Below are 24061 nucleotides of genomic sequence, written 5' to 3'. Positions count from 1 at the left end.
GCTTTTCCACCAAATTCTACAAATTTCAGTTTGTTATTTTCCGCTTAGCAGAAACAGTTTTCACCACTATACAATAGGATATAAGCCCTACAGCAATACTAACTACTCTTGGTAAACAGGAGCTTGGTAAATGCATCAGTGAAGGGACATTTAACACATTTGACAGATAGGACTATTTCGTTACCGCTGCTGGTTTAGATTCACTTCTGCTTGCTCCTTTTTAATATTTTTATATTGTCAGAGCACTTTCGATTTGTAACATTTGTGATTGTATTTTACTGTTATTCTGTCAATTTTACCTCTTCCACTTCCCCTTATGCCCGCACTGGTCGCACCTTAAAACTGAGATACACAAGACTCACCATTTGGGTGATTCCGCGCCGTTTTTCCCCCCAACCGCCATCATGCTTGTGTGTTCGTGACGCTCCCAAGACGCCTCTGGGGTTAGCGTCCTAGTGTTTACGCAGGTCCTCTGGCAAACTCTATTTAGGGGACCAGGTGACCGCGTAAGGACAACAGATAGGACTATTTCGTGACCGCTGCTGGTTTAGATTCACTGCTGCTTGCTCCTTTTTAATATTTTTATATTGTCAGAGCACTTTCGATTTTTAACATTTGTGACTGTATTTTACTGTTATTCTGTCAATTTTACCTCTTCCACTTCCCCTTATGCCCGCACTGCTCGCACCTTAAAACTGAGATACACAAGACTCACCATTTGGGTGATTCCGCGCCGTTTTTCCCCCAACCGCCATCTTGCTTGTGTGTTCGTGACGCTCCCAAGACGCCTCTGGGGTTAGCGTCCTAGTGTTTACGCAGGTCCTCTGCCACACACTATTTAGGGGTCAACATGCGAGCGCGCAGCGCACGCGCGCAGCGTTGCGTCTGCGCCCGTCCGTGCCAGGACGGGCCCAGGGGCCAGGTTCCTTAGTCTGCCCCTTCGGTATACCATGGATACTCTCCGGACCCTACGCCCAGATACTACTGGGCTAGACACTGTTACATTGGCTATGTTGCAGGAAGAATCTTTACTGCGGGAAGTAGGTGTACTTCCACGACCTTTGTGCTTGCCACACCCTCCGAAACCTCCTGGGTTAGTAATCGCCACGCTTAATACGCGCTCCTTACAAAAACACCACTTAGAGGTTTTTACACTCCTTGCTGCTGGCGGGATTGATATCCTGGCCCTCACAGAGACCTGGTTAGGTCCTTCATCCACACCAGATATACTGGCGGCACTCCCCCCGGACTATGAGGCGCTATGGTACAATCGCCCCAATAACTGTAGAGGGGGGGGCGTTGTCTTTCTGTTTAAAAGAAGTCTTAAAGTAACACAAGTGGTGGCTGAAAATTGTGACTGTGCAGAGCTTCTTGGGTTAAAGATCTCACTCAAAACCTCCTGCATCCTGCTGTTGCTTGTGTATCGTCCACCCCAGAGCTCGCCAGATTTCAATGATAACTTTCTCGAACTCATGGTTAACTTGTCCTCTAGATACAAATCCCTTATGGTGGTAGAGGACTTTAATTACCACTGGGATAAGATACCTAGGGACCCCACAGTGGCCGAGTTTGGTAATAACCTTTCCTCATTTAACCTACAGCAATTAGTAGTAGGACCTACACACGAGAAGGGCCACACACTAGACTTAGTCTGGTCCTCTATACCCCAGACAGAAATACTTGAAGTTAGTCCCTGTATATGGTCGGACCACTTCTTGATCAAGTGCTGGGTCCCAGGAGATCTCCCACCCACTGGGTCGAGCCCATTGTGGAGGAAGGTCCGATCGTGGAAAAAGATAGAGGCAGATTCCTTACTTGCCACATTGTCTTCCACTTCGCCTCCCATGGCAAAGGAACCAGATTTGGACTTGGATACCACAGCCTTTATGACCTGGCTCCGCGCCGATTTAGACAAGCTGGCTCCCGAACGACTAGAAAAAACTAGAGCTAAAGGAAAGGGAGCATCATGGTTTGATACTTCACTCAGAGAACAAAAACAAGCCCTTCGCAAGGTGGAAAGAAGGTGGAGACTTAATTACAGTCTTGCGGAGACAAAAAACTATAAAAAGTCTCTTTCAAAATACAAGGCGGAGATTCTGGCGAGGAAGTCTGCCTTCTATGAAAACAGGATCAGAGCAGCCATAAATAAACAAAGAGAGACCTTTGCTATCTTAAGGGAACTAACGCAGCTGGCTGGGAAGGTTTCTGTTAGTAACCAGCCTGACTGCAATGCCTTTCAAAGGTTCTTTCTCCAGAAAGTACAGGACATCATTAGGGATATCACAGCGACCTCAGTTGAGCCTCCGCTGTCCTCTTGCCCGGCCAGTCTGGAATTGTCAGGGACATTGAGCGATTTCCCTTGCATCAACTTGGAGAGCCTGGCCATGTTAGTTGGCCAAGTTAAGTCAGGGTCCAGCACGGACCCATGTCCCCCAAGGTTCTTCCAAATGGCTTTGCCAGCCATTCAAACTCAGTTGCTGAGTCTCCTGAATGATTCATTAAAGGCGGGTTATCTCCCAGTTCAGCTGAAGGAAGCCAGGATCTCCCCTCTGCTAAAGAAAACAGGTACGGACACCATGGCCTTAAAAAACTATCGGCCTATCTCACAACTGCCTTTCTTGGGTAAAATCCTGGAAAAACATGTCTTGAATACTTTGGCTAGCTACCTGGAGGATCATGGCTTACTCCACCCCAGGCAGGCGGGCTTTCGACCCCAACAGAGTACTGAGCTAGTAATAGCCGCCGTCACTGATGAGTTGAGAACCAGGGCGGATAACAAACAGCCTTGTGCCCTGGTTCTCTTAGACTTATCAGCAGCCTTCGACACGGTCAGCCATTCCATCTTACTGAACCGTGTTGCAAGGCTGGGAATTTCAGGACAAGCGTTTAAATGGCTTGAGTCCTTCCTGACGGGTCACACCCAAAGAGTGCAGCTGGGGGACCAGGTATCCGAGGCATGTGCTGTGACCTGGGGTGTGCCTCAAGGGTCCGCTCTTTCGCTGCTACTTTTTAATATCTATCTACAACCCCTGGCAGAGGAGCTAATGCATAGGAACTGTCAAATCTTCAACTATGCAGATGATACCCAGCTTTTGTTCCAGTTGGAAGACTCAGGGGAAGCACAGGAATCAATAAGGAACCTGCTACGATTCACTGTAAACTGGATGACCAGTAACCTGCTGAAAGTAAATGCTGAGAAGACAGAGGTGCTGGTCATCACAAATCAAGCAAACCCCTGGTGTGACCTGTTTTGGCCTCCAGAACTTGGTCCAACTCCCACTCCGGGTAAGGTGGTGAAAAGTCTAGGACTAAAGATTGATGCAGACCTTTCCTTGGCCCCCCAAGTCTCAGCAGTGGTGGGGTCATGTACGGGGGTGCTGAGGCAACTGCGCAAGTTAGTTCCTATTCTTTCTGCCCCCTCCCTGCAGTCCATTGTGTCTGCCACAGTTGTCTCGAGGCTAGACTATGGCAATGCCTTGTATCTTGGCTTGTCACAGAGGCTGCTGAGGAAATTGCAGATAGTGCAAAATGACGCTGCCAGGTTAATTTACTCATTACCTCGGAACTCACACGTCACCCCTCTCCTTCGGAAGCTACATTGGCTGCCTATTAAATCCAGAGTGCAATTTAAATGTCTTTGCATAGCTCATAAGGCAATCTGTGGCAAAGCTCCAGATTACATTAAACAGCGTCTGAGGAAGTACATTCCAGCCAGAACCCTGCGCTCGGGTACGGCCTCCAACCTCTGTCAACCTTGATTTAAGCTAAAATCAAAAGGGGGCAGAGCTCTATCTGTACTCCTTCTGCAGTTGTGGAATGAGTTACCAGCTAGCCTGAAGGCAGACCCGCAGCTACTATCCTTCAGGAAGAACCTGAAGACTCATTTGTTTAACCTCTTCAATGCCCGTGACGAGCTGGTCTCGTCATGGGCCGCGGTTGCGCTGTGCCCATGACGAGACCAGCTCGTCATAAACCCCGCCCGCTAATGCAACGGCCGGCACAGGGCGGGGAAAGGGGCGGGCACTGAAGGGGTTAACAAGATAATCTCCTCATCCCAAGTAGGACGGCTGGCGGAGTGATTTAGGCGCAATTGGTTATGTTCTCTCTGTGTAAGCGCTTAGAGACCGATGGTGATAGGCGCTCTACAAATTGACTATAACATAACATAACACTTGTCAATTCACTGCTACACAGTTGGCAATGTGCAACAATGTACAAGGCAGTCCTTACACATACTTTCACGTGCACACATTAGGTCCGGCCTGGAGCACCACCATTTTACATATTCACGTTTAAAGTTGCCATTTTTTCATGAACGCTCACTTTTGACACACATTGGCTTGCGTGCTTGCATGGATAATCTTCCATTAAATAACTTTGCTTACATTTATACATCTTCATAGTCATATTATCAGAACCTTGAGCATTCTGTACGATAGCTAAAGTTCACTGAGCTAAACTATGTTGTTTATTATTGTTAGCTTTCCTACAGCTTTGTCAGGATAGAATCAATAATGACAGCCTGATGGGACTTTGGAATAGCAACATGGGTGAAGTTTATTATATAAACAAAATCACTCCTTTTCCTAGTTAGAGGAGCATTTCGCTGACACTTTTGTGGTTGCAGCATGCCAAATTTCAAGCCCAGCTGAATCCTGTTTACCTCCTGAGAAGGATTGGTCAGGGGAGTCTGGAACCCTGGGTGCTTCCTGTTCCTGGTTCCTGCGGGGAGAGGAGGCAGCCGGCGATGGTGGCAGCGAACAGCAGGCAAGTTTTATTTTTATTTTATTTCTTAACTCCCTTTCCACCCCCTACCACCATCCCCTACCAGTCATCACTGATAATGATGAGATGCTGCAACCAATGCCACCCCCTCCTACTTTGTCTCTGCTGGCCTGCCCTGTACCAGCTCCCTATGCTCTCAAGTACTCTGCATGAATACATCCAGAGGACCTCCAGCTTAAGGGCCTGAGGACAGACAAAATGTATAGCACTGAAAACTAAACATCACCCTGCACCTGACGTAACTGCCCTAGCATGTATATTAAGGGAGAGAGGACCACAAGTCTATGCATGTGCAGTTACACCATCACAATCTGTTATATCCTGAGTTTTACATTAATTGTAAATAGCCTAGGTCTTCCTAGCTGCTCAGCCAGAGTGAGAGATGGTAACGGAATGTTGGTGTGACTGTGATGAATGGAATGCCTGGGTGCCTGTGTGGATGAGTGATGACAGTTGGAGATGGGCTGAGCAGCTAGGCAGGCTGCTCCTGGTGGGGCTGTAATGGGGGCTGTAATAGGCTAAGTAGGAGCTGGTGTAGGAGCTGGTACATGACTTGTACCTATCTAGAGCTGGATGAACTAAGTCTGATACAACCTGGAACTGGAACTAATAAAGAGAAATTAGAAACCTACAACATGGCTACCAGTGTCTTCATGTAAGAGTACAACATAATTTTGGCGACGAGCGGACCTGGACCCAAGCGTACTCAAGGACTGAACAGATCTACAAAGAAACCGTAAGAACCAGCGCAACTACAAAGAAACCGTGAGAACCAGTACAACTACAAAGAAAAAAGAAAGAAAAATACATGAAACAGAATGGAGTAAAAGGCAAGCCGGCCCCACCAGTGTCCAGTCATCGGATGGCCCCAACTTGTGTCCTGCCTGATCTTGCTCCATGGATTTGACCACAGGTATGGTCTGTATGTTAGGGTATGGATTGACTGTCTTTCACCCTACCACTTCCTTTTGAATCTGCTGTATGGATGTATCCACTGCGCTAAGGAATGTGGCTGTTCAAGATGTGAGTTGTGGTCCAACTCAGTGAAGTAAACTCACGAGTGCCACACAGGAGCGGTGTGGTTCTGCTAAGATTGGTACTTTTATGGCAATTAGAAAGTACAAGCAGCGTCAGTGAGCAAGGTGGAAATATTCTGCATAGAAGTTATTTTACAAAGCAACATTCTCCACACATCTGCATATGCGGTCTTCTGAACGTTTTCACTATCTGGAAGTGAAATTTACAAGGAGTGAATGCAAGTTACATCTACTGTGTAATTCTCAAGCGCAGCGATTCATGTGGTCATCTTGGAGTCTGCGCAAGGTTTGCTCTTTGACACATGAACTGATGTGCTAATTTGTGGGGGAGAAAAGGACACAACTATTTTTACTCGTACTTGCACATAACGAACGAGCTTTTGTGAGGAGAGTTTGGAGACTTGTCTACATGGTATGTTAACTGCCACGTATTTAATCTGCCAGTAATGTAAAAAAAAAAAAGGAAAATAGTAAAAGACTTTGACTTTGAAATGGACCGTTGGACTGTAGTTCAAGTTTAAAAAATCTGGCACGAGTCAAGCAACTCGCGCGCCTACCTTCTTTCGGTTGGTTCGGCGCGTGTAGCCTCTCCTGTGATGTGTCCTGCGTCATCTGCAATCTGATGTGCAGGGCGGCCTCGGCTTCGGCGATGTTGATTCATTTCGGTGCATGAACGCACCTTAAGCCACTCGGCAATCACGTAATAAAACGTGCCGCCATCTTGGGGCTGGCACATTCTGATGGATGTCGTCTGTCGTGATACCAGCCACGTTGTTTCCGGTCACACAAATAAAGTTTTCTTCAACATTTTGTCACCTATATGCATTTTGCCAACAAAGCTGTCTCACGCTAGTTCCATTAAAGTTTCAACTTCGAGACTGAGTTCAGGCAAATGAAGTGAACGCATTCTTTTTGTTGCCTGTAAGTACTGCAAGAACTATCATTGATGAGGCATTCTTTGGGTAAGGCTTTCCGTTTCATGTATGTCGGAAAGTAGATTCATTAGAAGTGGTTGAAGGTATTTTTTAAAAAGAAAAAACGTGATGAAATATTTTCAAGAGACTAGTCTTCGACGCTGTTACTTTGGTGGAAAAATCTATATAACGTCTGGCTGTCATATTTATGCTTATTCCTGATTGCACCTGTTGGGATGTTTTTCATTTTCAAAACAAGAAGTGTCGGTTTCGAGTGATTTGTCAACGATGCTGTGTAATTGAAGAAAATGACAAGTTTACGATGTTCTATTTAAAAGAAATTGTGTATGTACTTCTTAGAGCTTATGTTATAGTATTTTCTTTTTACAGTACATTTAGTGTGTAGTGATGCCACAGTTTAGGTTTATTAGTTGGGACGTCCTAGTCTCCTGGTGGGTGGACATCACATGTTATTTTCCCTGGAGGGTGGTTCTGGTCTTGGTGGGTGGTTCCCATTTTCTTGTGTTGTGTGTGCGAGTCGTTTTACGTTGCACGTTGGGCTGATGTGTTTGTAAGTCGCCTTGCGCTACACGTCTTCTCTGTGTGTATGTGTGTAAGTCGCCCTACGCCTCACATGTTGTCCTGTGTAAGTCGCCCTGCGCTTCAGATGTTGTATGTGTGTAAGTCGCTCTGCGCCTCACATGTTGTCCTGTGTAAGTCGCCCTGCGCTTCAGATGGTGTTGTGTGTAAGTCGCCTTGCGCGTCACATGTTGTCCTGTGTAAGTCGCCCTGCGCTTCAGATGTTGTGTGTAAGTCGCCTTGTGCATCACGTGTTGTCCTGAGTAAGTCGCCCCGCGCATCAGATGTGGTTGTGTGTAAGTCGCCCTGCGCCTCACTGTGTGTACCCTCTATGTGGTCCATATTGTGGTACACGTGTATCTGTAGTGTTAGTCACCCTTGTTGTCTGTTTCTGGCCTCTGGTGTTTCTCATGGGGTGTGTTCACCTTTCACTACATGGTTTTTCAAATATTCAGAGGGAAGGATGGGTTACTGTTAGTATGTAATTTGACAATTTATACTCCTTCCCGAAGGTACGCAGTGTTAGTCTGTTTCTCTGTGATGCAGTGTTAGTATGTATCTCTGCGTTATCTTGGATTGTGATTTAATAACTACTTGAATTAATAATATTCTTGAGGGAGGATGGGGAATTTTGATGCATGTATTTTTATATGTCGTTTTTTGCCCATCTTTTCTTTATTTGCTTTGTTCTCGCTTTTGTGATGTGTTACTTTTAGTTGCATCCTTGAGTTATGAACATTACTGTTTATGTTGTGTATAGTTCTCTTCTGTAGTATTGTAATCTTTGTTTTCATTTTAAAAGAAAAGGGATAATGTTATATCCTGAGTTTTACATTAATTGTAAATAGCCTAGGTCTTCCTAGCTGCTCAGCCAGAGTGAGAGATGGTAACGGAATGTTGGTGTGACTGTGATGAATGGAATTCCTGGGTGCCTGTGTGGATGAGTGATGACAGTTGGAGATGGGCTGAGCAGCTAGGCAGGCTGCTCCTGGTGGGGCTGTAATGGGGGCTGTAATAGGCTAAGTAGGAGCTGGTGTAGGAGCTGGTACATGACTTGTACCTATCTAGAGCTGGATGAACTAAGTCTGATACAACCTGGAACTGGAACTAATAAAGAGAAATTAGAAACCTACAACATGGCTACCAGTGTCTTCATGTAAGAGTACAACACAATCTGAAGACTATCTATGGATCAGCCAGCCTTTTTTGAGCCGCTCATTCGTTTCCACCTCTCTTCTCTTCTCCTCTCCTCCCATGAATGGTGAGGCCTCCCCCATCAAGCTCACATACACCAGTCGTTCCTGCCAAATTATAGACCAAAAATGTTAGGTTGCCTTTGCGAGTGAAGGTCATTTCTATCATGCTGTGAGGAGGTTACAACACAGCATTGCCCTGGGTTCAGCACCTGTAGTGACGCATGTGCACAGCATTTCTCAGGTCTTCCTTTTTGCAGTCTTGCTACAGATACAGACAGCTCCACATATCTGTCAGGAGACATCACTGTATATCATACTCCACAAAAACAATCCTTGCTCAAGATTGGATGGCTTTGTGTCTCAGTTTCCTTGCTCCTCTTGTTGCTTTCCTCCATTTCTGTGTTTGACAAGCCCACAGGAGTTTTTAGGTCTAGCCTGGGCAGCGCATGCACTGCTCTGCGAGGCGTGCTGTATTAGAGTATGAAATTGAAGCTCCGCCCACTCTCCGCCCATATTTGTCATTGGCTTGTGTCATTGTCCTATGTAAATGCTGGTTTCTGATTAATTAATAGGCTTGTTAGTCCCTCCTTCGTACCGCCTTGTCTTCATTTGTAACCTCCCACGAGGACTTGCCCTTTTACTTATGTTGTTACAGGGTATTTAGTCTGTAAGCACTATTTTCTTTAATGAGTTTCTCCTACTGCAGGGACTACATGGTTTCCTGCAACACTCGGCGCGCCATACGTGCTTTCACTTTCCAAGCAGCCCGGGATAATGGCGGCCGCTTCTTTGAAATGCAATAGGTCTCGCATTTACAGGAGTTTGAGCTATTGGCATTGTAAATGACAATGCCTTTTAATGATGTGTTCATTATCAAAACAGAGAAATAAAAGGCATTGTCATTTACAATGGCAATATAATACTGCATTGAAAAGCGACATTTAAAGAACAGTTTGCGGTCTTTCATTGTCACCTAGTGGTTACTATAAAAACTACAGTAGAAACAAGGAAGATATCGATCTTGGCAGACTACAATAAATAAGCATTGACTATGCTAACCAGTCTCACGTGTATGTAAGAGACTGACTCGCATTGCCAAAGCTTGTTTAGCCATGGTGCCTAGAGTTCGCTGTGCACTGGACCACCCAGGCTGGTTCCCCGCATACCCGCATTGCTGGCTGCTGGACCAGTGACTCTGACCGAGCCAGCAACTCAAATGTGGACTAACATGGCCACGGTCGATATCACGGATCCTGGATCCGCCCAAGGGAATCATCCGAGCAAAGAGTCTGCACTCCTGCGCCTGCTGCTGCTTCTCTCAGCGCCAGATGCCCCTTCGCATTGAGATCTCTGATTCAGGGTCTCAGTGGCTTCACTGAATCTGGCATTCAAATACTCTTTTTACATAAAATGTTGTTAAAAAAATTCTAAGAATGAGTTTAAGTTGCGTTTTTGTTCACAGGGAACAGAACTCGAAAGTACAAGTGTGGACTAGCTGATGATACGCTGTTTCGAAATTGTGAATAATATGTTCTCAACACTAATTGTGCAATGGTTACGAGACTTGTTGTGCGCTGTGGCCTCAGGGCAGAAACAGAGTCATTCTATTACAGTTTCTTGGCTCCATGATTGTGTGCCATCCTGCCATCAGAGGCAGACACAGGAGTGCCTGCTGTGTGCAACACAAAACCATTCCAGCAGGACATGCATGAGTCCGGGGTCATCCCACTTCAAGCCATCATCAGGAGACCACGTTTTCAGTCCTGGCCTTTCATCAGGCAATCTAATATATTCTGTGTGTTTAAGGCCGTTTTTGTTAATTAGGCTTACACACCTGATAGAAATGATTTGTAAGTGAAAAATCCATTACTGTAAATATGCAGTGCTAATCATATGGAGTAAAGCTGCAACCCTACTCAGGTTAGTTATAGGAAATGTTTTTAAATGGAAAAAAGTCATGTAGTTCATGGAACATGGTCCCAAGCTTCAGTAGGAGAGACAAACCCAGTAAATGAATAAAAAAAATGTCTGGGTCAGAAATAGGATAGCAACCGCCCTCAGTGACAAGGAGTAAAGTAGGAGGTGTGAAGGGTGTCCAAAGGGGGTGGTCAACGAAGGAAGGGTGCATGGCAGAATTTCTGGGTAACCAATGGCTTTTGAAATTATTCACATTTAGATTACAGGTATATCAATATACCTCATGTGGATGTCATGACAATGTGGAACAGGTCTACTAACTATGCACCGACTATGGACACTCCTTTTACAGAGTGCGTGTTCTAGGATTGGCCAACAGAAGACCAAAACCGGCCAGATCAATGCCACATTTTAAGGATAATTGATGACTATGTATATGATTTCCGTTAAGTTGTATGTAAACTTATATTTGTGGATAGCCTAAAAATCTGGCATGGATCCAGTCCTTCTGGACTTGGTTTGATGCTCCTTATTTAGGGTCTCCTAAGAAGTTATGCTGCTATCGAAGTGTGAGCATGGATTTGTGCAGTGAGGGCATCCATGGGTTATATGGACATGCAAGGCAAGTTTATCCATATGTGGCCTTGGTTCAGCACCGGCTCACTCTCTGAGTAGCTGTGCGCTCTATAATCTCTTCATTCATTCATTCAGTACACATGAGTACCTGATGAAACCGATAAACTGATGTTTCGCGCCTAACATGTTTTTACCAAACTTGTAAGACTACAAATATGTATTTTCATGAAACTGATAAACATCTATTTGGTGGAATAGACTTTAATTTTTCAAAAATAATATACGTCTATTTAATAGCTAAGTGTGTGGATTTTCAAAGTGATAAGCTGATGATTAGGGAGTAATGATTGTGTTTCACACACACAATCTTCGAGAGGGTAAGCTTGATTGGCACACCAGGCCGTGAGAATACTGGAATATTGCAGGACTGCCCTTTCAAGAGTCTATGGATGTCATGTCAAAGTGTGTTTCACAATACTGCATTTCACTCCATCCTTTCAAATTTGGCTTGGTGGAGAAACCCTCTACAAACCTATCCTGAGACAGCCAAACTGGCAACCTTTGCGTGCTGCAGATAGCAAAAGGCATTAATGCTCACTCCTTTTAAAGGTCACTAACCACCTCTGCGTGCTAGCCAACACACTGGGCCAGCAGTGGGATGGCACTGGAGGGGAAAGTGGATGGTACAGGCAGTAGGTGGCAGCTCCAAGTAAAATTGTGGGACTTGGCGCTTATTTGTTAGCCTTTCACTTTCCACCAAACAACCTAGAGTTTTGACTAAAGTAGGGATACTTTGCCCACAAGTCTTCTGCAATGCCTTGTGGGAAACGAAGTTGATATCAACCTTTGAGTGATGGATCAGGCTGTGCTCCGAGCATATCAGGTGTTTGTTTGGAGTGGGGTAGTCCTGATGATGACTTGGTAGGAGACAAGGCCTCTGTCAAGAGGCATTGTTTCCAGGGTTCTGGTTTCCACACTCAGGTAGGAGCTCTAGGTGGCAGAATCATTTCAAGGCATGATTAAAGAGGCCTTTGATCCAGTGCGCCCTTTTCATTAGACCCCCTATTTTATTGATTAGAAAACACCCGCCCCAATAACCACATAAAACAATTAAATTCTTTCTTTATATCACTGTTAGGTCTCGCCTGAGCCAGCACGCATGCGCTGACCTGTGAGACATTTAGTAAGGGCTTTAAACTTTGGAACACACACTTGTGTGTGTGCTTTTGTTTTCTTCACCTGCTATTGGCCTTTGCATGCGTCTTTCTAAGAAAGACAGCACGCAATTGGCCAAAGGCGGGTGCATGTCCCGCCTTCTCTCTGCCCTGACCTAGGGTCCACGGGAGCGAACGCAGCTTTCCTCCCTCGTCATGGCTCATTAAGCACAGCGTGCACTTTCAGCTCCCAACGCGGTCACTTTCATGTACCGCACTTGTTTTTTTAATTTATTTACTAGAGTGCTGTAATGCCTTTCTGCACAGAACACCCTTCTCACCTCCCAAACATCAACCAGAGCGATGCCGTGGCTTGTTTCTTTTCTTTGTGAGCCACTCTCACTGCAGGCATGACGTATTTTTTTTTTTTAACCGAGCATTGCGCTTTAACGTACTTACAATTTTAAATGCAGCTCTGGGCTGTACAGATCCCTCATTGCTGTGCGTGTGCTACATGAACGGATATTTGTTTGTTGTGTAATGTGCAGTACTGGGCTGTACAGAGCACTTATTGCTGTGCGTGCGCTACATGAAAGGATATAATAGGCTCTTGCTCAACAAGGTCTGCTGGCTGGTTTTTTTTGCAAATTCATACAGCGTAAACAGAACTCAAGAGTAGTATAGACCTTTACAAGACACCCAGTTACATTACACAAGAGCACATTCACAAAGGAATACATTGCCTTTTAGAAGGCACAGGAGATTAACTAATTTGCCCAGATGACACATTGGTAAGCCAACGCCGTGACTCGAATAACACCAGCTTCCGCACATCATCATCATGTGTGATTAATCAATTAATTGCACGCGATCATCATGCGTGATTAATCAATTAATCTCCCCATGGTGCCCCTGTTTACTAAAAATGGGGAGCTAAGGAACATTTACATGCGCTATAAGAAGGGACCACATCGTTAAATCTGTTTTGTGCTCCATCTACTCGCCGTTTTTTGTATCTAATATTCAGCCTCTTTCTGCTCTCCCATGTGCCCCCTTCGAGATCCTCCTCTCCATCTGCATTCTGCCAGCACCCTCCTACCCAATAGTTGTCCACCACCACCACCACGTCCACCACCACATCCACCACCATGCCCACCACATCCACCACGTCCACCACCACCACGTCCACTACCACCAGGTCCACCACCACATCCTCCACGTCTACCACCACCAGCATGTCCACCACCGCCAAGTCCACCACCACATCCGCCACGTCTACCACCACCAGCACGTCCACCACCACCATGTCCATCACCACCACGTCCACCACCACCACCACGTCCACCACCACACCACATTCACCACAACCACGTCCACTGCCAACACCACCACCACGTCCACCACCACCACCATGTCTGCCACCAGCACGTCCACCACATCCACCACCACCACCATGTCCACCACCCCCACGTCCACCACCACCACATCCACCACTACCACCACATCCACCACCATCACCTCCACGTCCACCACCATGTCCACCACCACCACATCCACCACCACCACCACCACCATGTCCCCCACCACCATGTCCACCACCACCACATCTACCAGCACGTCCACCACCTCCACCACCACCACAATGTCCACCACCACCACAACCACGTCCACCACCACCACGTCCACCACCATGTCCACCACCATGTCCACCACCATCACCACGTCCACCATCATGTCCACCACCACGTCCACCACGTCCACAACCACCATGTCCACCACCACGTACACCACCACCACCACGTCCACCACCACCGCCAAGTCCACCACCACCATGTCCACCACTACCACATCCACCACCACACACATTCACCACCACCACTATGTCCACCACCACCATGTCCACCACCACCACCACGTTCACCACCACCACGTCCACCACCACATCCACCACCACCACCACGTCCACCATCGCCACCATGTCCACCACCACATCCACCACCACTACCACATCCACCACCTTGTCCACCACATCCACCACCTTGTCAACCACCACCTCATCCACCACCACCACGTCCACATCCACCACCACAACCACGTCCACCACCACCACCACATCCACGTCCACCACCATGTCCACCACCACAACCACCACGTCCACCACCACATCCACCACCATGTCTACCACCACCACCACCACCACCACGCCCACCACCACCACCATGTCCACCACCACCATATCCACCACCACCACGTCCACCATGTCCACCACCACGTCCACCATGTCCACCACCACCATGTCCACCACCATGTCCACCACCACCATGTCCACCACCACGTCCACCAGCACCACCACCACCACCACATCTACCACCACCACATCCACCACCACATCCACCACGTCCACCACCACGACCACGTCCACCACCACCACCACAGCCACAACCACCATGACCACCACCACGTCCACCACCACATCCACTACGTCCATGTCCACCACCACGTCCACCACCACGTCCACCACCATGTCCACCACCACATCCACCACCACATCCACCACCACCACATCCACCACCACCACCACATCCACCACCACCACCACGTCCACCACCACCACATCCACCACCACCACCACATCCACAATGTCCACCACCACCACCATGTCCACCACCACCACCACAGCCACAACCACCATGACCACCACCACGTCCACCACCACATCCACTACGTCCACGTCCACCATCACGTCCACCACCACGTCCACCACCACCACGTCCACCACCATATCCACCACGTCCACCACCACATCCACCACCACCACATCCACCACCACCATCACGTCCACCACCACCACCACGTCCACCATCATGTCCACCAGCACGTCCACCACCACCACTACCACCATGTCACCACCACCACATCCACCACCACGTTCACCACCACCACCACATCCACCACCACCACTACCACATCCACGTCCACCACCACCACCATGTTCACCACCACCACCACCATGTCCACGTCCACCACCACCACCACATCCACCACCACATCCACCACCACAATGTCCACCACCACATCTACCACCACCATGTCCACCACCACATCCACCACCACCACATCCACCACCACCACGACCACCACCACGTCCACCACCACCAAGTCCACCACCACCATGTCCATCACGTTCACCACCACCACGTCCACCCCTACCACGTACACCACCACCACATCCACCACCACCACGTCCACCATCAACACGTCCACCGCCACCACGTCCACCACCACATCCACCACCACCACCACCACCACATCCACCACCACCATGTCCACCACCACCACGTCCACCACCACCACCACATCCACCACATCCACCACCACCACATCCACCACCACATCCACCACCATGCCCACCACTACCACGTCCACCATCACCATGTCCACCACCACCTTGTCCACCACCAACACATCTACCACCACCACCACGTCCACCACCACGTCCACCACCATGTCCACCACCACCACATCCACCACGTCCACCACCACCACATCCACCACCACCATGTCCACCACCACTACGTCCACCACCACCACCACATCCACTACCACCACATCCACCACCACCCGTGACAGGTAAAGTGTCACTGGAGGGCAGGGGTAATAGGAGTGTCAACCCCATCTGTAAATGGCACATTTAAGGATGCATTGGGTGCTAGAAGATGGGAATAGGGGCTAGAAGTATTACACCAGACCCAAGATACATTTTGAAGAGGCGCAATGTCACAGGGGCTACTGTAAAAGCACTCGCAGCATCTCTACCTCACAGTGGCATACCTGCACGAGCCACTCACTCAAAACAAGCATTGACATTGCCAATAGGTCTCGCCTTTGGGACCTTATAAGTGTTTAGCCATGCAATACTTGATGTTGTTGCACCAAGGATATTGTGCTGGATAACTAAACACTTATAAGTTCCCAAAGGCGAGACCTATTGGCTATGCCAATGCTTGTTTTGCTTGCATCCTGCAAATCAGTCCATGTCTCACTTATCTTTTTGCAAACTTGTAGAGCATGGAATAAAGATGACATTGCGACACTAACAGTCATGTTGTGGTTGGGCCGGGTGTGCACATTTAGCTTCAGGTGAGTGTACAGGACCAGTCCAATTGAACATGTATTTTCAGTGTGAAGACAGGATGAACAGTTATGGAAGGGGAGGACTATTGCATTTTTGCCTGGTGTCTTGTGTGTGCATCACCATGGCAGTGCAATCACAGCCTCTCAAGTGGTAGATAAATGTGTCCCAACAGGGTGAGGCAGCACAATGGCAGAAGGCTGGCAGGCGCAGAGCTAGCTACCTTCTGCTTTTTTCGCACCGTGGTGGTCATCATGCACATTTTGTTTATTGCAAAAAAAAATCAGACTATTTAAAATAAGGACCAGTTGGCAGATGGAGGATATTGAAGAATAAGCTTCTTATTAACAATTATTCCTTTCAAATATTTTCAAGACGTGCAAAGTTACAAATGTTTCCTTATGTGCTTTGGCTGCCACCAAAGATTCGTAGACTGAGATGGGTATTAATTTCTGTGTTCAATCTAGGTTGGTGAATGAAGCATTGGGTGACTTTAGCTGAAACTGACTGCAGTGTGAGGGCATATCTCTAAGACTACTCTAAGGTGTATGCAGTTTATTACCTGCGAGAGACCAACAATGGTGGGGTGACTATTTATCATCGAACCCATATTCGTAGTCACACTTTGTTTTGGGTGTTGATGATGCTGAAGCATCTCTAGGCACTACAGCAAACGCTAACAAGTCCTCAACACCCAGTATGTTAACCACGCTCTCTGTGCCGTGATGCACTTTCACTTATAATGCCTTCAATTTTTGACTCCGTCTATGGTTTTGCATCTCCTTGTGTTTGAAGCCTCAGAGTACTCTGAGGCATCTGTAAGCAGGTCTCATTGACATTACACAAAAGAGCAAGCACATGCTTGGTGTACAGTGTTAACAGGCTCCTTACTCTGTGTGTACTAAAGCCACATTAAAGCATTTACTTCTACTGAATATCGACCCCCAGAATAGCGTAGTGCAAGAATATAGAGGGACAAAATATCGAAAGGTAAATGCTATAGATGAACTATTCCTAACTCCACATCTGCGTACCTTGAAGATATATGTACCGCGTAATTACATATATGTGGAAAAAAGTATAGAAAACCTAGACTTACCTGTCAATATTTTGTATTCAATATTTTGCTCTCGTTATTGTCTCACATCTATATTCTGGTGTCGATATTCAGGGTGCCCACCACTTAGAAGCAGCATTATATATCCAGCTGCCTGTTGTGGGGTTTTATTTCTGGGCTGATTGTTGTAGCTAGTCTGCTCCCTCAATGATTCTTGCTCTTGAGCAAGGGAATAAAAGGTGCAGTCCATTGATTCTCTTGGTATGGCTCTGCATGCAACATATCTCCTCTCCTCTCCTCTAAATCTTCTTTACACTTTGGAGCAATCCATTTGGAACCTGAAGAAATATATGGAGACATTTCTCCAGTCTGGAGCATCAAAAGGCTGGGTGAGCTGAGGTGATGTCAGTTGCATGTCAGGCTTTTTTATCATGTGGCTGCTAACTATTCTCCTTTCCTTTCAGGACGTTTTGGAGAAACAGGACTGTGGGAAAATCTCCTACTGCAGCAGGCCAGGATGCCCCTGCATGTAGTGTTTCCAGGGGTTCACTGGTAATTGTACAAAGCTGGTTTGTCCCACTATATGGGGAAAACACTTTCTTATTTTAAGACATGCCATTTGAATGTCAAAGGCTGGAACTCCACCTTGCGTGCTTGTGGTAGTTTAACAATTACAACAGTGTACTCTAAATTATAATAAATGGAAACAAGAAAGTGAAAATACATTCTTTCATTTTGACCAATAACCCTTTATGCCAGTCGCATTTCAGGATTATTTGGAAAGTATGGCTAGGTCCACCCATGGGGAAGATGCATGTATCTATAGCAGCATGGCCAGTATCTACAGCCCTTGTGTATCAAATCAACACAGAATCGGGAAAATCCTTTGGTAGATCAGGCCTAGTTTGCTAGAAGCCAATGAGAATGTATATCAGATTAATTATTTCACTAAAGCACAAGAATGTTTTGCAGAATCTGTTTATAGACATAACAAGTCTCTGGAGAGTACCCAAAACAGATGCCTAAAGAAGTTGCTTTAATTCCCCAATGTACTTAAAACATGATAATAATGAGCAGTGGATTGCCCAAATAACACCTGCAATTGGGTCTCTCCCAAATCGGATACATATCAGGTCCAAAAAATCCCAAAGATTGACAAATAGAGTTTAAAAATATGTAATACAATCAAAGAAATCAGCAGAAGGTGCTTGTCAATAGGTTCCATTATAAAAAAGAGTGGTGATAGGTTCAAAAGCAGTTCTGATACGGAAAACCATCCCGGAGAAAGCTACGTAAACTGCGTAGAAGGGTGTATTCAATTTGTTCCTAATGTAACACTAGCTTGATTTGAACAAAGGCTCTCACACTAATAGACTTCACATGGCATGATGGGTCAGTGGACAAATCCACCCATCCTATCAATCCATCTTAGTCACAGGTTTGAATCCAGTGGGTCGACTCAACTTTTGCTCTTTCTGAGGCTGATGAAATGAGTATTATTGAGTTAGGTAGCGGTAAAGATCTGTTACTCCGCTCCAAAATGGGAACATGAGGTTTACACATCCATGTTATGGTGCATAAATAAATCTGTAACACAATGCCCCTGACATGTTTGTGACCCAATAGTCACTGTGCTTGAACTCCTGCTGATAGTGAAACCTGTGCTGTACCCTGCCTGACACTTTGGGAACAGTGGTTTTGGACACACAAACCTGAATCTTTCAAAAAATTGTGAAGCTTGCATTTTCCTCAAATTCAATTGCATCAGTCAAAAGCTGAGTAAGCATGTTTCTGCTGCTTATTAATAATTGCCACTGGGCTAATTGGATTGTTCACAACTATGAACAACACCATACTTCTCACACCTTTATTAAGGTGATGGAGCAGGTAAAGCAAAATGTTGTATACCTCTTCTATTTTGCATGAAAATATTAATCACTTAACCGACTAATATAATAGCTTGAATTAACCGGGTGCTGTGTTATATTAATCAACTTTTTGCACCCTTTTGTAAACACCAATTACACGTGGGACTTATTGCTATTTGCATGGCAGAATAACCTTAATAACTAATTGTGTTATGCATATTAATAGTTAAACGTGTGATAATAGAATATCGCATGATTTATGTCGCTTTTGTGATGTTTGCGTTCCAGTTTTGGACCGAAGGATGAGTTTTATTGCTTTAAATGTTGCTAAAAGCAAAGAAAATACTAATACATAAAGGGATTAGTGAGGGTTTAACATTAGAATGTTCATTTTTGTGTATTAATTATTCTTTTGTGTTTGTTTTGCTTAAGTTGGCATTTGGGCCTACCAAAATATGACATCCAAAATGGAGTTCGGAAGTGGCCACCATCTCGTGAGCGCGATGCCTACTGCGCAGACTCGCATGGCTCCGTAGACCTCCAGGCAACCTCTAGCCTGAGCAGAGTGTTCCTGGTCAAGGATAGGAACATGGAGGACTGCTAAACTTCCGTCACTAGAAACTGGTCTAATCGAACAATGGTCATATACAAGCAAGCAACAACAATGTTGCATGAAGATGTCATACACGGAGGAAGTGAACCAGCAAAATCCGTGAGACCCCAAGGCAGTGGGAAAATTGACCGATATTGCAAAACTTTATCAAACTGACCAATCAGACCGTAGTATTGGCAAAAGAATGTATCATGTTATCCCAAATGTATTATAAAAAGGGTAGTAGAATAGGGAGGAGTTTAGAATGGAGATCGATTGATGACCGCACACCCTTACCGACCCCACAGGCGATGACAGATGCTTGCACGATTTCTGGTCCTTTTGAGATCTTTAGGACTGTAATGTGCTGAGCAAAGAATTTTCCGGACTTTGAGCCTTGGCCTGCGTTATTTGGACAATTGAACAGCTAAATTTGATGTATGCAGAGCCAATTGAATTAGAAAAATCCCGATAGCAAGAATAGGTAAATATAAATTGCCATGCGATTTGTGCTGATTTATTAAAATTCTGAACTTTGATTGACCAAAATGCTAAAATAATTGCAAACAATTTCTAGATAAACAAATAATTGATTAACAGAAATTATGAGTTTGTGGTTTTTCAATTAAGTGATTAGAGGATTCTGAAGCTTAAATGTGTTTTAGCTGGTTCTAAATCACCATCAACCAGTCCAACTAATTGGTCCGTCGACCAAGTGGTGGAGTGTCTTGATGTTAAGGTTAGGATCCTATAGGTGGTGATGCAAATGTATATTCTGTAAATAACTTTTCTTCCCTATAGGTAATAAGGTACTCCCCCACATGTCCAGCGCTAAATCATCATCCCTCCTGTGTGCAGACTCGTGAGTGTTGGTGTTATGGGCACCACCAATGAATGCGTGAGTGAATGAGTTAGTGTGACGACGGGTCTGAAACGCAGAGAAGATATTTGTAAATTTTGCTTCGCCAGTTTTGCGCTGGATCAGTTTTTCTGGTAGCAGAATGATGGTTGTTATTGGCTAGTTTGATGATTATTGCTTATTGATTTCCGAATTTTGATTATTGATTATTGATTGCGGATGTTTGAATGAGTATTGATTTATGTACTAACATTCTATGTTGAGTCGCGTTACGTTCTATGTTGTTTTTGAAGAATTCTGGGATGTAGGAAGTCGGATGCCTTGTGGCAAGTGAAGTCACATGGTGAATTGTTTGTTGCCCTGTAGGTACACGGGGAAAACGTGTGACGATTGAAGTTGCACGATGCATTGTCTGGGTTCGATTTGATAACATCGCTGTGTGTTATCGTTAGAGACATTTTCTGTGTGAAAGTGGTGTATGGGTAGCGAAAGCCACCTGTGAAATTTTGGTCTTAAGTAACAGGAGTCCATGTCTCGGGAAAGACAGGATTCTGTGTGAATGAACTACATTTTCCGAATGAATGTGTGTAAATGAAATAGCATTTTGCTTAATTGTGAAACTCTGATCTTAATTCTCTGGAGCAGTGAGTCTCCAACAGGTGTTTTATTTCTAGAGAAACGGTTAGCTAATGCTTGCTAGAAGGGTATGGTAGAGGGAAGTGCTACTTTATCGACGGCTGTAATAATTCCGTAGTAGAGCAGAGGTAAGCGTTGTTCTCGGGAAAGATGGAATTCTTGTGAGAAAGTTCAATAACTATCTCTTTTGTTAGCGAAACAGATAATGGTGGCGTTTTGATGTCGTTACTAACAGATTTTGAGTAAAGAAGTGTAAGGGAAAGTTTGCCGATAAATGTTGCATAGGAGGGGTCAGCAGAAGCAGGAGTAGCGAGAAAAACTGATGTCAGAAAGACCACGTTGGGATTCGCCAGCTATAGAGTGATGTAGACGCACAGGATTGGTGCGTTAGTGTGAGTCGCGCTAGAATTGGAGAAGTAACAGGGTGACGAAGACGCTCCGGATTGGTGCGTTAGTGTGAGTTGCGCTGAGATTGGAGAATTGCAAAAGTGATATAGACGCTCCGGATTGGTGCGTTAGTGTAAGTCGTGCTACGATTGGATAAGACAACAGAATAGTCGTAAGAGAAATCTAGCGATACTAAGAAGAAGAAAATTATGTATTACGATCCACCAGAGAAAGAGAAAAAGTCCTGGTTCGGAAAGATTAAGAATTTATTTAAAAAGGACAAACCGATTGTGACTAGAGAGGGACGGTTGCTTCCTCCACCGAAATCGCCTGCATCCTTCATGGTTGCGAAATATGGATATCATACATGTATTTGGTTGGACAATTGGGTAAAGTATACAAAAGATGATGGAGTTTTAGCATTCCCAGAACATGGCTCTTTTAATTTAGCAGTATTGAGGAATTTGAGAGAAAGAATGATGAGATTAGAATCGAGACCTAGACCTACTCAGTTTGAAGCATTGACAGAATGGGAAGATGAGCTGTATGACAGAGAACGACAGCGGAGTGGCGGAAGGTATAAATACATGTTTGGTAGACCATGCGAACAAGAGAATCATGATGACAGAATGAGGAGATGGCGAAGTGCAAATATGACTGATGGGATGTTCCCTATGAGAAATGTTGAAGAAACTAGCAGTAGAAAATGAACAGAGAAGAAAAATAATACAGGATCAGAAGTATGGTGTGCATGAGTCGGAGGATGATGTTTAAGAGGACATGTTTTATGACAATCCACCCCCATATCAACCCAATTCCACGTTATTGACACCAAGTGCCCCAATAAGTGAAACCCCACAAAATATAAAATTTGAGTCAATACCACCTGAGGTAGGGAGAAATAATCCTTTTAGAGAATCAGAAAAAATACAACCTGGTAAAATGACAAATGAAAACTCAGCTGAATTAGCCAGAACTACTTTAGAGTTAACTGAAAAGATCAGAGAATTGACTAAAAATATGGAAGCTGTAACTGTTCCTGTAACAATAGGACCAGTAATGCCTATTTTTGATAAACAGAAGGATAGTGAGCATTGTCTGACGATTCCTTACAACAGTAATAAGCAAGCTGAATCAGAAAAAAGAGACTCTGGAGAGAATCCATGGAGACCAGTGACAGGAACTTCTGGGTTAAGTACTCCTAAAAATTTGACAGTGAATCAGAGCCTAGCAAATAAAGCATTAATGACGACAGAGTCAGTACCAGGATCACCGAGAAGTGAAACAATTCCTGTAGGTCCCACTTCTGATGAATTAAGCGAATGGTTAAGAAGTATACAGCAAAAAGATACTGAACCTCGATCTTTATATGTGACAAAATTAAAAATAGTTTTAGAAGAGTTAATAGTAGGAACTATTCCCACAGAAAAATTAAAAGCATATCAGGATGAAGAGCTATTATTTCTATGTATAAGTATAACCTAGAAAGCAAGAAATTTACATGAAAGATTGGAAGAGGTGGCAACTGAGATGGGTATCGAATTTGAAAAAATAAAATCATTGCAAAAACCATACAGAGTAGATTTTGTTGAGAAAGACAATGAGAATTTGAATACAGCCGGAAGAATAACTCAAATTAAAGATTTCATTGTTTTGCTGAGAAAATGGGGCGATGTAGATAAATGGAAAAGTAGGTGGTTTCGAAAACGAGACGATGCAACAGATAAAACATTTGCAGCTTTCCCAGTAAGAGAAAAAGAAAAGATGGTAACTGAGTATCCCATGAGGGAGATTCCAGGAGAAGGCTATGTGCATGTCCCCTGGACTAGACAGGACATTCTATCATTCACCAATGACTTTCCTCGCTTTCGCGAGAAGCTGTTTGAGTGGTACAGGCAGGTAGACAGGTTTGTAAAATTATCAAAAGTACTATGGATTGATTTGAATAGTTTATTTGACATAATTGTGCCAGCAGACCTATGAGCAGAATGTAAAATTACAATAGGTTGGCCTACTCAAGAATACCCTAGGGATCCAAAAACAGGTGCTCCTGATCCAGAAGTAATGAGAAAATATGAACAGGTAGTTACCTTTCTGAAAAATAAGGTGCCTCCTAAATAAACTGATTGGGTAAAAATTGATAGAACTCACCAAGATGTAAAAGATTCTGTACACGCCCACTACGAGAGATTATTGTTAGCTTTTAAACAATACAGTGGTGATGAGAATTTGAGTGAGAAAGACTTGAGTCATTTTGTATATCGATTTGTGTATGGGTTGCGTCCTGAAGTAAGTGAAATGATTAAGCAACATACAGTGGATTGGCAAAATAATAAGATAGATGAAGTACTGAGACATGCAAAATATTTTAG

At 45.0% G+C, this 24061-nt stretch overlaps 1 protein-coding gene across 2 annotated transcripts in view; it reads right to left on the bottom strand.

Annotated features, from left to right (window-relative positions):
* SYT8 (synaptotagmin 8) overlaps nucleotides 1–24061 on the bottom strand; it is a 255429-nt gene that overhangs the window by 149017 nt on the left and 82351 nt on the right. The window lies entirely within an intron of this gene.

This window comes from Triturus cristatus, chromosome 3_1 (genome assembly GCF_964204655.1).
Source record: "Triturus cristatus chromosome 3_1, aTriCri1.1, whole genome shotgun sequence".
NCBI lineage: Eukaryota > Metazoa > Chordata > Amphibia > Caudata > Salamandridae > Triturus > Triturus cristatus.
Note: the sequence above shows the minus strand (reverse complement) of the source record. Positions and strands in the feature narration are given on the sequence as shown.